We start from the raw sequence: 17,492 nt of genomic DNA, 5'->3' as shown, positions 1-17,492 counted from the left end.
GTGGAGATTCTGTAGCATCCACCTTCCTTTTCCTCCTGCCTGACTATGTTGAGCCATGTGAATCCAGTTCGAGCCCTCCTAGACATACTACCAAGATGGGAACAATTGAACAAAATAAACTTGGAAAAAGCTATTCATTTTTCATAGCAAGTTATGTTTATTCCCATTCAATTGAATTAGAGCCTTTGTACTTTTCCTCCCTCTTTCTTACCACAAAACTTTTCTTCCTGCTGTTGCTGCTGCAATAATGTGTATCTCTCCCCTAGTCCTATAGATTAGTCATATCTGGATATAAAATGATATTTTTCTTTTGAGGAAATAGCTACAATAAACCATTCCAATAAATCATCTGATACTTTGGTTCAGGATTTTAAATAATTCATGAGTTCTCAAGGCTTACATGGAGTTCTGGAGAAAACTAAATCCTAGAAGATGAATATTTTTTGAGAGTTGTATTTCACTAATAGTTTTCCACTAGTTAAGAATATTTTTATTAGAAATATCTGACAGTTTTGACTATATAGCAAAAGACACAATGCACAAAATTTAAAGCCAATGAGCTAAAATACTTTATTTCATGTATGTGTATGTATATAAATATACAGTAATTTATCAAAAACATTATAATGTCTCATAAACATATGAAAGTATCAGCAATGTCACTATTGGTCTTAAATAAAACCTAAAACATGAGATGATATATTTCTTCACTAGACCAACAATTATACTTAAAGAATTAATAATATCCAGAGCTGGTAAGAAAATGGGGGAAAATCCTCTAATATACAATCAATAAGAGCATAATTAGTATGCACTTTTGAAATGCAATTTGTTTGTCTTACCAAAAACAAGAAGGAAAGTGTTCATCAGAAATGTGTGTGCATGTGCATAAACACATACATGCAAAGACAAAAATATGGTTTAATAGCAAAACCTTGGGAGGGGGAAATACACAGGGTCTGGCACAAATAATGCTCCTTTTTACTACAAAATCTTTTATTACAAAATAATAAGCATGTACTTCTCTTATATAATACCACACTCAAGCACACCATATGACCTTTTAGGTTAAATGTTCAAATTAAAACTATAAATCATTACACCCACATTATTCCTTACCAACCACACTCCAGCAGGTGTTACTTTTGCCGGACCCTTTATGTTAATAATGAAATGAATTTGTTTCTTATTATGCATCCATCCATTCATAGCAGAGATTACTAATGAATCATTAAAGAGCATAAAAACACATGTACATTTCTGACATGGATGCTTTCCAAAGTACAAATATTGAAGCAAGAAACAGGCATTGCAAAAAAGTAACTATAGGATGAATCACATAGTTATAAATAAAAGCAAAAAAAGCTGAGTGTATAGGTATTTGATGTAAATTAAAGAATATACTGAAAGTTGCACACAAAAATGTAGGCTGTGGAAGAGGGTGAGGATAGAGCAGAACATCAAAGGAGGATTTGCATTTTTTAATATTTCTGTTACTTTTGTCTTTACAATAAGATGTATTTGCTTACAAGACTAAAAACTTCAAATAAAAATAGGAAAACAATCCTACTCTTTCCAGATAAGAAGTACTCAATATTTGTGGACTCCTCTTGGGGAAAACAGCTGAAAGAGCTTTTTGGGGGGGGGTTAACAAATTTTTTACTTTTTTAAAGATTTTATTTATTTATTTATTTATTTATTTTTAGAGAGGGAAGAAAGGAAGAAAGAGAGAGAGAGAGAGAGAGAAACATCAATGTGTGGTTGCTGGGGGTCACGGCCTGCAACCCAGGCATATACCCTGACTGGGATCAAACCTGCGGCACTTCGGTTCGCAGCCCACGCTCAATCCACTGAGCTACACCAGCCAGGAGGATGAAGCAGAGTTTTTAAGCACTGATGAACAAGAAAGAGGTAGATGGGGCCCTGGTTTGTGTGGCTCAGTGGATTGAGCACTGGACTGTGAAGCAAAAGGTCACTTGTTCAATTCCCAGTCAGGGCACATGCCTGGGTTACAAGTCAGGTCCCCAGTAGGGGGTACATGAGAGGCAACCACATGTTGATATTTTCCTCCCTCTCTTTCTCGCCTCCTTCCTCTCTCTCCAAAAATAAATAAATAAAATCTTTTTAAAAATTAAAAAAAAAGAAAGAGGTATGTAGTAACAGAGCTTTCAAGATATTTTGGTATGAGTTGATTTTATTTTTAACATGTTTAGCATTTTCTAATAATGTTATAAATCCTTAAAAAATAAAAATCATGCAAATATGTGAATCTACTTTAAACCCAATGAGAAAAGCCAACATATTTTGATAACAGAGAGCAGCTCATTTTTCTGTGTAACCATGTAGATGTTTATTCATAGTTCAAAGACCTGAACTCTGGATCTTGTTCTACCACTTTCTTCCTGAATACTTCTCTTTATCAAGTAAGAAGATATTAAAGTTTAAGAAAAGCCAAATCGTTAGCTGGTTTCTATTGTGTTCCATAGTATTGCTTATTATTCAGTATGCGTGAGTACGACTAGTATTTCAAACATAGTAAACCACACGTGATATTTATGGCAGCCCTCCATAAGTAAGTCTATGTGGTTAACTGGAACTGTCCTTTGAGGAATGAGAATCAGAACTGCTTCTCCAATGAAAGATCCCTAAAATGGATATGAAAATGTGTGGCTGTGTTGCCTCTAAGTAATCAGTATATTAAAGCTTGCAGTAGAATAGAATGTCAAAACAAACATATGCTTTGTTTAATCCAGAAAATTCTTTACCAAAACAGTTAAGCTTTCTCTTGCTGGTCATAATTTTAAGGAAAGATTAGTTTGACATACAAGAAAGAAGACATACTACAGCTTGGAACAGGGAAAATAGAATTTGTTTCTTAGCTAACAAGGAAAGTACAGAGTGAACCCTAGTCTTGTAACTTATATGAGGCAAGTCTTCTCCTCAAATGTTTTTAATGAATTAGGAACAAACACAATGTTTTTAATGAAATGTCTCAGAAAAAAAAATCATTGGTGCTGGGAGATGCTTGAATATGAAGGCTGGAGGGAGGTTTAGGGGATGGAGGGACTGAAGTCAAAAGAAGAAAAAGGACTCATGGGCATGGGGTGGGGGGTATAAGGGATTAAATAATAATGGAAAAAATATAGTAAAAATTTTTAAAGAAAATAGAGGCTGGAGAATAGGGATAAAAAAACATAGTGATTAAAATCCTTTCCAATATAAATTCAAACTAGAGTGAGAATGTTGCCCTCAACCTCTTTGAAGCTTTCAGGTAAATACAGTCTTTTTGTTCAATTCTTCCCTTAGCTGAGGAAACCAAGGATAGGTAAAAGGACTTGGCATAGCCGCGCGGACACCTATGGTAAATGCTCATAGGCTATTGCATATTTGAAGTAGTTATCTATATTTATACAGAGTATGGCAAAAGTAGGCTTATATTCGTTCATATGGAAAATAATACGATAAGTAAGAAATAATAATATAAGAATAAACTCTGTTTCATGTATTCACAACTGTAAACTTACTTTCACCCTACCCTGTATATATCTAATTGGTTTTGGGGCACTGGTATAGTTTGTGCAAGGGAAAAATTAGAATTTTTGGCAAGAGCATGCATTATTTTATCATCTATTCATTCATTCATCCATTAGCAAGCACTAATTCTATGACAGTCATTCTGATACACTGGGACCTAAAATAAAGAAAACAGTTTCTGATTGCAGGGGCCTCAGGTTCTACCAGGACCATCATGAAGGTACAACCACAGCGAGTGTCATCAGTCAGTGCATTGTGTTACTGTGTCAGGTGAGGACACATTTTCTGGTTCTTTCTATCTCTGTTCATCAAACCTGCCACAGTATGAAGTCTGACGTCCTAAGCACTGTGAAGACTGCTGAGCCTGTTTGTACATGAGGGAAGGTATCTGTGTCTATAGAGGCTTAGGGCAGATACCTGTGGTAGTTTCCTCCTTCCATAATAACTGTCCTAATTTTCAAAGGTATTGTGAAAAACAGATGTCAGAAATAAAACATAATTGAAAGTTATATGAATATTACTTTTCTCTTCAACTCTAGTAAAAGAATATCTTTGTCTGTAATCATTAGCAAAAAATAAAAAAATAAATCTAAGGATCTTGCTATCCCTGAGCCATGGTATAATGCATGCCCACAGATATCTGTCCTATTGTGGAGGAATGAATCATCAGTGACCTTAAAGTATATATTTTTTAGTTTTAAATGATTCTCATATTCAAAGCCTTCCTTTAGTCTCTGAATATTCTTAAGAGACATATGAATCCCAGTGTGTGTTCTTTTGCCCTCTCAGAACCTCAGAACACAAACTCCCTTGTTCAGAAAACAGCTACATTACCTCTCTCAGCTTGTTTCAGGTTCAGCCCCACAGTCCCACCTACATTGCTCCTCACAATTGGTTGGGGCTTCTCACATGCCCTCAGCAGAATTCCCTTCCTCATACAGCAACATGCCAAAACTGGGCAGGACACTGCATGTGCAAAATAGAGTCAGTCCCTGACCAAAGCAGCTTCGGGTTGAAGTTTTAGTGTTCCTCTCCTGCTTTCAAGTTCCTGCCTACAAAAGGACAGAGAACGCCTGAGAATCCTTAGCCCTTTCGGTGTCAAACATGCTAAAATGCTGAGGAAGCTCGCCCCTCTGAAGCATTCCCTCCATCTTACCCAGTCACTCCTTTTTCTCACATGTTTCTCTCTCTCCCTCTGTCTCTCATTCTCTCTCTCACACACACACATACACACACAGTCTGTCCAGAATGTATCCAGCCACATTAATATAAAAAATAGGGACATTTATTAAAGAAGATACAAGAAATATTATACATAGGACAATTATGCCCCAGTTCCCTTTAATGTAGGACCTTGGGACCTCACACAGTTTTCCCCAACACCTTCAGCTACTCCATTGTATTTTCCTGAATCACATCAACAGTCTGAAATATCTTCCCTTTTAAAGGTCAGTTTAGTTTTGGGAAAGCCAGAAATCTCAGGGTGCCAAATCTGGGCTGTAGAGGGGCTGTGTCACTTGGGTGATTTGACGTTTTGCCAACAAACTTTGCACAAGATGTGATGTGTGAGCATGTGAATTGTCCCAATGAAACTGTCAGTTGCCCATAGCTACAGCCTTATGAATCATCTAAAGTTTCTGTGGAGAATGTTCAAACTTAATGCAAAACTTGATGCAGATTTGTTGCTCTACTCGCTCAGCCATTTTGATTGTATGACCACATAATACACATGCTATTCAAGGGCTTCTACTGCCCCCATTGACTAGTACAGTGAAGTCATCACTGTTCACGCATGCACATTCCAATCCACTCTCCTTGGCTGCCAGGAAACATTGATGTTGCACAAACCCTTCTTTTTATATTAACAATGGCTGGACTTTTTCTGGACAGACCTCATATATCTTATTGGGAAGAATGGATAGTTAAAACTCATTTTACTGATAAGTATGGATGGCTTGTGTGAGCAAGTCCTGCCTTATATGAGTGAAAGCATCTCATTTCTTTTGATTCCTCTTTGTCTTTGTACCTTTTCATGTGACCATTGGCAAATTGGCAGAGAGCAGTGTTTTTGAGAGTTTGCTCTTCATAAAGTAATTATGACTGACATCCACTGCTTGTGCTTGGTTTAATGGTATTGCTTCTTCTCCCCCAACACCCTTTAGGAAAAATAGCTATATTTCCTTTTTTTTCTTCCCTCAAAAGGAAATGTGGGCTTTTGTAGGGATATTAGGAAGAATGAGGTAATAGCACTCCTATACATGACTAAATATTTAAGTCAATTTGGGAGAATTAAAGAATAAGGTGCATGATGGTCTAATGCAAAAGTATTGAAATTCCCCTAGTTCTTTGGAAAAGTTTTATGACTTTAGATCTGTCTATTCCAAAAAAGGAAAAAAACATATCTTCCTCCTCACTCTCAGAGAGGACTTTTATGAGATCTGAGCCAAATGATAAAACCAACATGCTTAGGTCTCTTTGACCATGCTGTAATAAAGCACCACAAACTGTATGGCTTCAAACAACAGAACCTTACTGTCCTACAGGTCTGGAGGCCAAAAATCAATGTGTCAGGGGGAACACGCTCCCTCTGATTATACTAGGGAAGGATCTGTTCCAGTCCAAAGCTAGGATGCACCTCTCCTAGCTGCTGGTAATTCTCTGGCTTGTGGCAGCAAGCCTCAACCTTCACATGGTGCTATAAATTGAATGTTCATGTCCTCCTCAAATTCCTATGTTGAAACCTAATAACTATTGTGATAGTATTAGGTAGCGAGGCCTTTGGGATATGATTAAACTATGAGGGTGGAACCCTCATGAATTCGGGTTCCCTTTATAAAGAGGACGCAGAAAGCTTCCCCTTCCTCCATGTGAGAACACAACAAGAAGCCAGCTATCACTGAACCAGGAAGCTGGCCCTCACTAGATATCAAATCTGCTACCTCCATTGTCTCAGACTTCCCAGCATCTACAACTGTGAGAAATTAATTCCTGTTGTTTACAAGCATCCAGTCTATGGTATGCTGTTATAGCAGCTCATGGCACATCACATTCTCTCTTTGTGTATGTCTGTCATTTTGTCTGAAATCCCCTTATTGCAAGAACACCAGTCATATGGTTATTAGGGTTCACTCTAATGACTTCAGCTTAACTAATCACATCTGCAATGACCCTATTTCCAATAAGGTCACATTCTGGGGTACTGGAGTTAGGAGTTCAAAATGTGAATTTTTAGGGCACACAATTCAATGCATTAGATTCTTTATATTTTTAGAAACTTTTCCTATGTTTCTTTAATTATATATTTTTTTCAATTTTTCAAATAAACTATGTATCTCATGCTACCTTATCTTTGCACATGCTTGTTTAACATGAATTCTCCCAGCCTAAATGTATGGAAATTCCTTATTCTTCATTGAAGACCTAGCTCAGTTACCACTTTCCCCACCCCTCCTAGGATAACTGGTCATTCCTCATTCTGTGTTACCATTGTACCATTCTTATATTACTGGATTTGTCAGCCTGCATTTATTAAAATTTTATTTTTGTATACCTATCTTCTATTCACCAGTTGGGAATATCATCAGAGGCAGGCACAACATCTATTTTATATTACAGAACCAATTGTGTGTTGAATGAATAAATACATCACAACTTACTGAATCATGGATATTTGGCATAAAAATATCCCTTTGTTGCCTACCAAAACATTTTTGTATATATCATCTTAAGAACATGACTATTTATTGCATATATATCATTTTAAGAGATTATTTGGTCTCTAAAGGTATTAAAAGACTGATGAGAGACTGGGCCAAGTATGCAGAAAATTCAGGAAAACTTTGTGAGTTGTTGAAAGTAACTTTTATGGTCTAAGGAAGAAAAATAATTGTAAGTACATCTTAAACAGAAACAAAGCCAAAGACCATAATGTACCAGACTTTGTACTGCTGGTGGAATGCATTATCATCTTGGTGGCTTAGGGAATAACAACTCAGGAAACAGTTTAATAGTTTATGGAAATTAAATTGCCATGTCCTTACCTAAAACACTTCCATAATTATACCCACTCCTAAACCTTTTTTATCCAGACACAAATAAATATAGTTTTATCTCTTAAAATCATAACATGGCATTATAAATTCAAGAACTGCTATTACTATTTCTCATACCTTTGTTTTTCTATTAGCTACAACATACAGAGTGTTCCTACAGTTTTAGTGCTAAGTATTCAATTGAAACTCATAAGAAGTTCAGTTTTTCTGTAACTAATAACCCCATTCCCAAGGATTAAGCCTAAAAGAATGCTGTGATCATCACTACTGAACCCTAGGAAGCTGAGTAACAAATGACAGCACAGCAAAATGAGACTGCTCAAAATAAGAACACTGGTAATCATTGAAGCTATTATATTTCCAAACTATTTCTGTTTTGGACCATCACCAAGTCTAAAATTGAGCAAGTATGCTGAGGTTATGTTAGTGGCCATAATCATCATCAATATGGAATCCCATTGTGGTTAGTGGCAACTCCATTTTTGAGTTTGACTCCATCTTTTAGCTCAGGGTAAAAAATATGGAGTCATTCTTGAGTCCACTTTTTCCCTCACTACCACATCCAGTATTTCAGGTAAATTTCAGAAAATCCTATTGGTTCAGTCCTCAAAATATATACAGAATCCAGACACACACTACTATCTCCACTTCTGTTACTCAAGCTCTAGCTATCACTATGCCATGCCTGGATTAATGTAAGTATTTTCTAGGTGTTTTCCTGATTCTGCTCTTGCCTTTTTACCTTAGGCTCTCAACAGAACAGCCAGAGAATTTGTCTTAAAATGTGAATTAGATCAAACCCTCCTTTGCTCAGAACCATCCGGTCTTGCCTCCTCATTTCTTTCAGTGTAAAGCCAAAATCCTTCCAATGGGCTACACAAATGAGACATCCCCTTGCCTTAAACTCTTTCCTAGTCACCCTCCTTCCTTTCAGTGCTCTTCCTCCATGCTCTTCCCTTGACTTTCCTCACCTCCTCCAGGAGTAGGTTTGAATGTAATCTTTGAAATCAGGCCAATCCTGACTACCTTATTAAAATACAAGCTGTCCCTTCCCCTGTATTTTTCATCCCATTGCACTACTCCACTTTTCTGTTATTTGTAGTACATATGACATTTTAACACATGAGATAATTCCTTCCTTTATGTAACCAGGTCTTTATTGGCTTTCTCCACTAACATAGAAACTATGTGAGAAATCTTTGTCTGCTTTGTTCATTGATGTATCTTAACCACCTAGAGCAGTGTGTGGCTCAATACGTGCTTCTTAAATAAATGAATGAATTGGACATGGAAACTATTATGAATCAAGACATTTCAGTGGCCCAAAGCCATGCATTGTCCCTGCTCTTCTCCCTTTGGACTCCAACCTGCCCTACCTAGAAAGAGATCCCTTTATCTTAGCAAGGAAAAAACTGTTACCACTGATGTTTTAAGTATGTACTATGTTCTAGGCACTTTGCCAAGCTCTTGAATACATCATTTCATTGAATCCCTACAACATCTCAGTAAAGCAGGTAGAATTAACCTCATTTAGCAACAAGTAAACTGAGACTCAGGAAGCTTTGAAAAATATCTAAAATCTCAAAACTAACAAGTGACACATCTACAGTTTGAGTGTAGATCTTTTTGACTCACAAGCACATCCCCTTCACCACTTTAGTAAGTGATCTTCCTTTTTACTATAATTTTTAAGATAAACCTTCATGCTAAGTTTTGGTATTTAGCAAATACTGTTATTTGATGTTTTAGGGAGAGACCTGGATTTGTAATCAGAAAATCTAGGCTCGAGTCATGTACTTGGTGTGCAAATTTGTCACTCAAGTTCTCTGAGCCTACTGTTCTTATATCTAAAATTAGAATGAAAGGTTCATCCTGCACCTATAAAACCCAGTTACCATAAGACAAAACATAAAAATGTACATTCCGAAGTGTTAAAGACCTATTCAATGTAAAAGCCCTACAATTTTTTAACAGATGTATTTCATAGTGCTTGATGTTAATAGTTTGCACAGAAAAAAATTATCAAAAAGTGATGAAGTTGATAGATGTTGGTTTCCAGTGTAGCATGTTAGGAACTTAGAAGTCATGCATCAAGTAAAAAAACAAATAAACTGAAAAATCAACATTCCTTAGATCTCTCAAAGAAGTAAGATCATAAAGCAAAACACTGCCCCAAATTGGAGAGACAGAGAAGCGAATATAGAGAATCATAGTTTATAGGAGCAGAAACATTCATAGGAACAAGATCTGGAGTAGGAAAATCTGAACTGTGATTGATAAATTGCTGGTGGCTAGTGTGAACAAGCCTGAGAGATGAAACCTCTATGAGGACTAGTCAAGAGGAGCATTGTGTTGTGACAAAAGGTCATTTCTCCAAGAAAAATAATAACTCTTAATGTATAAATGCATAACAGTAGAACAGCAAAACACATAAGACCAAAACTGATAGAATTATAAGGTGAAATTGGTGAATCTGCTATTATTGTTGGAGACTTTAATACTCTTCTACCCAAAACAGACGAGTCCAGCAGACAGAGAAGAGTAGGGGCATAGTTGACCTCAACTGCACAAGAAATCAATTATATATAGTTAACATCTATTGCCCATTTCATTTCACATTAGAATATACATTTCTCTTAAGTTTACATGCAATATTCACCAAGATAGAGCACATTCTGTGCCACTAAACACACATTAATAAATTGAGAAGAGTAGAAATCATATAATGTCTGCTCTTGGACCAAAATGGAGTTCAATTGAAAATCAACAACAAAAAGACAATTAGAAAACCCCAAAATATGTGGAAATTAAGCAACACACTTCTAAATAACAGGCAGGTAAAAAAGAAATCTCAAGAGAAAATTTAAAATATTTTGAATTCAATGAAAATGAAAATACAACTTGTCAAAATGTTTAGGATGCAAGTAAAACAAAACGGTTAAAGGAAAATTGATAGCAGTGAATACATATGATAGCAAATAACAAAGATTTAAATCTAAGCTTCCATTTTAGGAAACTATAAAAAGAAGGGAAATTAAATCTAAAATGAACAAAAGAAATAATAAAAATTACAGCAAAATTCAATGAAACTGAAAATAGGAAATCAGTAGAGAAAATCAATGAAATCAAAATTTGGTTTTTAAAAAAACTCAATAAATCAATATGCCTGTAGCCAAGCTAAGAAAAAAGATAATTAGATACAAGTTACTAATATCATGTTCATTGTAGCTCTATTTACAATCACCAAGATATGGAAGCAACCCAAGTGTTCCTCAATAAATGAGTAGATCAAACAACTATGGGACATTTGCACAATAGAACACTACTTGACTGCGAGTGAAAGAAAGAAAGAAAGAAAGAAAGAAAGAAAAGGGAAGGGGAAGGGAAGGGAAGGAAAGGAAAGGAAAGAAAAGAGTATGGATGTACCTGGAGAACATTATGCTATATGCAATAAGCCAGTCAGAGAAAGACAAGTGACATGATTTCACTCATATGTAGAATTTTTAATAAACAAACTGAACTAACAAGCAAAATACAGACAGAATCATAGATAGAGAGCTGACTGACAGCTATGAGGCAGAAGGTTTGGGGTAGAGGAGTCGAGCAAAAAGGAAAAAGGATTCATGGATATGGACTACAGAGTGGTGATTGAGGGGGCAGAGAGGTATGAGGGTACTAAATGGTAATGGAAAAAAATAGAATATAAAAGTTTAAAAAAGAAAGAGGAAACTTCACTACTGATCTCATGAACATTAAAAGGAGAATAAAGGAGTATTATAAATAGCTCTATGCCCACAAATTTGATGAACCAGAGAAAATGGACCAATTTGTTGAAAGACATAATCTGTGAAAACCTACACAAGAAGACACAGAAAAATTGAATAAACCAGTATTTATTAAAGAAATGAAATAAATAATAACTTCCCCAAACAAAAAACAATAGACTCAGATGAATTTTATCAACCATTTAAGAAAGAAATTGTAACAATTCTCTAAACTCTCTTCCAAAAAATAGAAACAGAGAAAATACTTCCTAACTCATTCTACAAAGCCAACATTACTATAATAGCAAAACCAAACAAAGCCATTAGGAGAAAACTGCAGACCAATTCAGTATCTTTCGTGAATATAGATGCAAAAACCCTTGAAAAAATTTTAGCAAATTGAACTCAAAAACATATAAAGAATTAGACACCTTGATACAATGGGATTTATTCCAGGTATGCAGAGCTGGAACAGTATCTGAAAATCAGTTAATGTGATTTATTGTATCAATAGGCTAAGAAGAAAAATCCATATGATCATATTAATAGGTGCAGAATAAACATTTGGCAACATGCAACGCTTACTCATGATAAAAATTCTCAGCAAACTAAGAATAGATGAGATTTTTCAAATTGATAGAGGACATCTACAAAAAAAGTACAGTTAACAATCAAACTTAGTGGTGAGAAATGAAAGCTTCCCTGCTAAGGTCAGAAACAAGGCAAGGATGTCTCTTCACCGACCACCATTTCACTCTTTTCCAATATCATACTAGAAGTCCTAGCTACAGTAATAAAACAAGAAAAAGAAAGGAAAGGTATACTTATTAGGAAGGAAAAAAACTATCTTTATAAATGACATAATGGTCTAAGTAGAAAATTCAAAAGAATTGATTTAAAAACTCCTGGAATTACTAAGCAATCATAGCAAGGTTGAAGGATATATCAGCAATGAAATAATGGAATTTGACATTAAAAACACAATATCATGGTTCTAAGATTTATGTGAGATCTTAGAAGATCTCATCAGATCTATGTGAGAAAACTACAAAATTCTTATGAAAGAAATAAAAAAGAACTAACTAAATGGAGAGATAATCCATGTTCTTGGACAGGAAGAATCAACATCATTGAGATGTTAATTTTTCTTATATTGATTTATAGATTCAGTGCAATCCCAATAAAAATTTTACCTTGTTATTTTGTGGATATCAGCAAATTGATTCTAACATTTATATATGGAAAGTTTCAAAATAGGTCTAATTTTGGAGGAAAGGAACCAATTTAAAGGGCTGACATTACCTAACTCTAAGGCTTAATATGAAGCTATAATATTCAGTTCAATATAGTATTAGTGAAAAATATAGAGAAGTACATCAATGGAACACAATAGAGAGCCCAGAAATAGACTCACATATGTAAAAATCAACTGATCTTTGACAAAGGAGTAAAGGTAATACAGTGGAGTAAAGTGTCTTAACAAATATCTGTAACAAATAGTGTTGGACCAACTGGACATGTCCATATGCAAAACTCATTAGACATTACACACTTCGCAAAAATAAACTCAAAATGGACTATAGACGTAAATGCAAAATGCAAAGCTATAAAACTCCTAGAAGATAACATAAGATAAATTCTCAGTGACCTTGGGTATGGCAATGTCATTTTAGATAAAACACCAAAGGCACCATACATGAAAAAAATAATTGATAAGCTGGAACTTATTAATTAAAAACTTATGCTGTGTGAAAGACACTGTCAAATAAATGACAACACAAGCCAGCAATTGGGAGAAATACTTTCAAAAGACATATCTGATAAAAGACTACTATCCAAAATATATAAAGAATCCTTAAAACTCAAACCTAAGAAAATAAATATGACTTGTCTGGTCACAGCTTATAACCAATGCTGTGGTTGGACTAGTCCCTGTGATTCTGACTATCAGGAAACTGAAAATATAAAATTGTATTATTCATAGGACCTGGAAATGGCACACCACACCTGGGCCCATGCAGCAAGGTTGCAGGTTGAGAAAGAAAGAGAGTTCATGAGCCTGCGGCTCTGCTTTTATTGAGGTATATGATAGGGGCTTAGGGTTTCATGGGCTCACCCTTTATTGGTAAATTTAAATCATAACAGCAGGAATGTAAACAAAAGAGAAAAAGAAAACAGAACAGTGGTTCAAAGGTCAGTTAATAAAATTAACCCAGATCTCTACAACAAAGAAGGCTCACTGTGGGGAGGTGTCCTGGAAATGTGTTCAGTAGAGACAGCGATCTACGAAGCAGATGCCTCTGCCCTCAAAGCTTAAGCCAGGTGCCTGCATTACAAAAAGCAAAAATAAAACAATGGCAACAAAAAATGGTCAGGGCTTATACCACAGAAAAACACAAAAAATGGTATTATGTTAAGCAAAATAAGCAAAGTGGTGAAAGACAATACCTTCTGATCCCATCTATATGAGGAATTCAATGAACAAAATAAACTAACAAACAAAATAGAACCACAGGCATGGAAACATGGAACAGACTGAGAGTGACCAGAGGGGAGGGGAGAAGGAGACAATGGTGGAAAGAAGGAGAAGGGGACTAGTCAAAGAACATGTACCCATGGACTTGGACAACATTGTGGGAATTGACTGGGAGTTGGAGGTAGGCTGTGTGGAGGACAAAGTGGGGGGAACTGGGACTACTGTAATAGAGTAACAATGAAAATTATTAAATTAAAAAATCTAAACATTGGAACAGACCCCTCATGAAAGGCACCTCATGAAAAGATGTTCCAGATTGTATGCCACTGGGGAAATGCAAATTACAATAATGGGATACATTACACAGATATTAGAACGATCAATATCCAAGACACAGACCATGCAAAATGCTGGCAAGAATGTGGAGCAACAGGAACTCTCACACATTGTTGCGGGAATGCACAATGGTACAACCACTTTGGGAGACAGTTTGGCAGTGTCTTACAAAATTAAACATATTCTTACGATACAACCCAGCACTTGCATTCTTTGGTATTGTTCAGCTAAATGAGCTGAAAACTTATGTTCGCATAAAACCTGCACATGAAAGTTGATAGAAGCTTTATTGATAATTGCCAAAACTTGGATGCAACCTAGAAAGTCATTCAGTAGTTGAATGGATACATAAAATGTGGTGCATCCAGATAATGTAATATTATTTGGTGCTAAAAGGAAATGAGCTATCCAGCCATGAAAAGGCATAGAGGAACATTAAATGCAATGAGTGTATAAAGCCAATTTGAAAAGGATAAATACTATATGATTCCAACTACATGGCACTCCAGAAAAGGCAAAACTGTGGTGACAATAAAAGAATCAGCAATTATAAGGGTTTTGGGGGAGAGAAGGATGAATAGGCTGAGTATAGAGGACTTAGGGGGGAAGCAGTGAAAGTACTTTTTATGATATTAAATGGTAGAAACATGTCATTATCCATTTGTCCAAATCCATAAAATATATATCACCAAAAGTGAACCTTAATGTGAACTCTGGAATTGATTGATGTATCAATGTCGTTCCAGGGTTTGCTACTTGGAAACAAAAATCTGCCTCACTGGTGCAGATGTTGGTGGTGAAGGAGGCTGAGCTAATGCGGGGCAGGGAGCATGTGGGCAATCCCTGTACCTTCCAACTCAATTTTTCTGTGAACCTAGAACTGCTCTAAAAAATAAAGTCTATTTTTTAAAAAAGGAATGAAGTTGGTTCCTGCAGTAAGAAAAATGTATTTTTCCTGTCTTTCTGTCATGACATTCTGTTTGCCTCTTGAGAAGCTGTAATCAGATGAAACAGTGAAGCAAAAAACAAAACTAAAGAACAGCTATCAGTCATCTAGTGTTTCAGGTGAGCTCACAAGCCAACAACTGCTATTGCATAAGTATCTGTTTCTACCTCCATCTAAAAGATGTAACAGAGTTTTAAAAATTTTTTACATATCAGAAAAAGAATTCAGAACTTTGTTTTATTTTGTTTTGTTCTAAGCAAACACTGGGTAGAACAACTTAGATTTCTTTATTGATTATAGATTTCTCTTTTAAGTCCTCAGATGTGTATTAAGAATCATTAGATTAGCCCTGGCTGGCATAGCTCAGTGGATTGAGCATGGGCTGCGAACCAAAGTGTCCCAGGGTCGATTCCCAGCCAGGGTACATGCCTGGGTTGCAGGCCACTGCCCCCAGCAACCTCACATTGATGTTTCTCTCTCTCTCTCTCTCTCTCTCTCTATCTATCTATCTATCTCCCTCCCTTCCTTCTCTAAAAATAAATAAATAAAATCTTAAAAAAAAGAATCATTAGATTGTGTTTAAAACCCAGTATTTCCAAAACTAGTTTAATCAAAGACACCTTTTTATCATGGAGAATCAAATATTATAAGTGTTCTATAAGATATTAGTGTTCTGAGAAAAGTTCTTTGGGAATGCTGACCAAGAACTAGCCAGCTATTAAATTAAATTTATTGAACCTATTAAGGGCAGACAGCAAGGCTTCACTTTCGGATTCATTGTAGTATAATGCCAAGAATTCTTCTCACTGGGAGCAAAGGACAGTGTTGCTATTAGCAAAATAATGACTCATCAGAAACAAGAAGCAAAAGAAATAGTTACAGTGATATATTCAATAGAGAAAGAAGTAGTGTCCTTATCCAATTCCTGCTTTTGTTCAAAGCTCATGGGTTGATGCACAAATCAATGATCAATTACAATTTGTTAGAAAAGATCAAATAAGTATTCTATCAGGTTGAAACTACTGGAGATATGTAGACATTGCCAAACCTGCAAAAAATGTCAGTACGTATAAATATCTGGAATTTCTTCCTCAATTAAACTTCTAAAGGAGAACATACTTGATTTCCATTATGTTTTCAGAAAGAGGACAAACTAATAGAGGTGGGGGGTGGTAAGAACATTAATTGAAGAGAAAGCAGTCATTTAAGATTGTGTGTAGTGTACAGTTTTAAAATAAGAGTAGATGAACATCAAGCCAATAAGCCTTAGCCGAGGCAAGTGATGCCTGCCAGGTGCAGCACACTCCACCACAAAGGGTCCAGCACAGACTCCTGAGCAGCAGTACATCCTGCTGAAGATCAGGACCTTAACAATGGCTCTCACCTTTCCCAGCACAAAACAGTCCTGTACTGGGTTGAATAGTGTCCCTCAACAAAACTACATCCACCCAGAACCTGTGAATAAAACCTTACTTGGAAAGAGAATGTTTGCAAGTGCAATCAAGTGAAGATGAGGTCGTACTGTGGTAATGTGGGCTCTAAATCAAATATGAGTGATATCCCCATGAAAAGGGGAATTTACACAGAGAGACGAGAATGCCTAGTGAAGTCAAAGGTTTCACATTCGAATCTCTATGGGAGTGATGCAGCTACAAGCCAAGGAACACCCAGGACTGCCAGAAACCACCAGAAGCTAGGAGAGAAATGGAACAGATTCTCTCTGAGTCCCCAGAAAAAAAAACAAAACTACTTTGATTTCAGACTTTGGGCTTCCAGAACTGTGAGACAGTAAATTACTATTGTCTTACGCCTCCCAGTTACTGTTATTTTGTTATAGTGGTACTAGGAAACCAATAAAATCTCAAATTTGAGTTTTATAAAACCATTTGAATCTGCCTGCTGTATTTTCACTTTAGTTTCCTTTAACTAAAATTTGAAGAACTCCTGGCAAAGCGTGCCCATTTATGGTCATTTCTGGTATGTGCGTTAACTTTCAACCCCACACTCCCACCTCCACCAGTTAGCTCAGGGAGGGGCAATTAATGCATAATTTACTGGGATTGCAGGGAGCTGGGTGTGTGTGTGTGTGTGTGTGTGTGTGTGTGTGTGTGTTCGTATTGCATGCTGAGGCTCTCTGTCTCAAGGCCAGAGGTTGAGCTTGCTCTGGAATTACACTCAGACACAGGAGGCTTTCTCATAACTTAGGTTCACAGAAGATGGACTTTATTTTTATGGCACTTCTTTGCTAATATCTGAGAAGTACTGTCTTTTGTTTTCATTTTCTCTTAACTGAACTGATTATTAAATCATGATTTTATTTTTTATTTAATCTTTACTGTATGTTTTATATTACCTTTTAGACCCCTTACATTCCCCCCCACCAG

The sequence above is a fragment of the Phyllostomus discolor genome, chromosome 7 (assembly GCF_004126475.2).
Source record: "Phyllostomus discolor isolate MPI-MPIP mPhyDis1 chromosome 7, mPhyDis1.pri.v3, whole genome shotgun sequence".
Lineage (NCBI taxonomy): Eukaryota > Metazoa > Chordata > Mammalia > Chiroptera > Phyllostomidae > Phyllostomus > Phyllostomus discolor.
The sequence above is the reverse complement of the archived record's forward strand: the minus strand, read 5'-3'. Positions refer to the sequence as shown.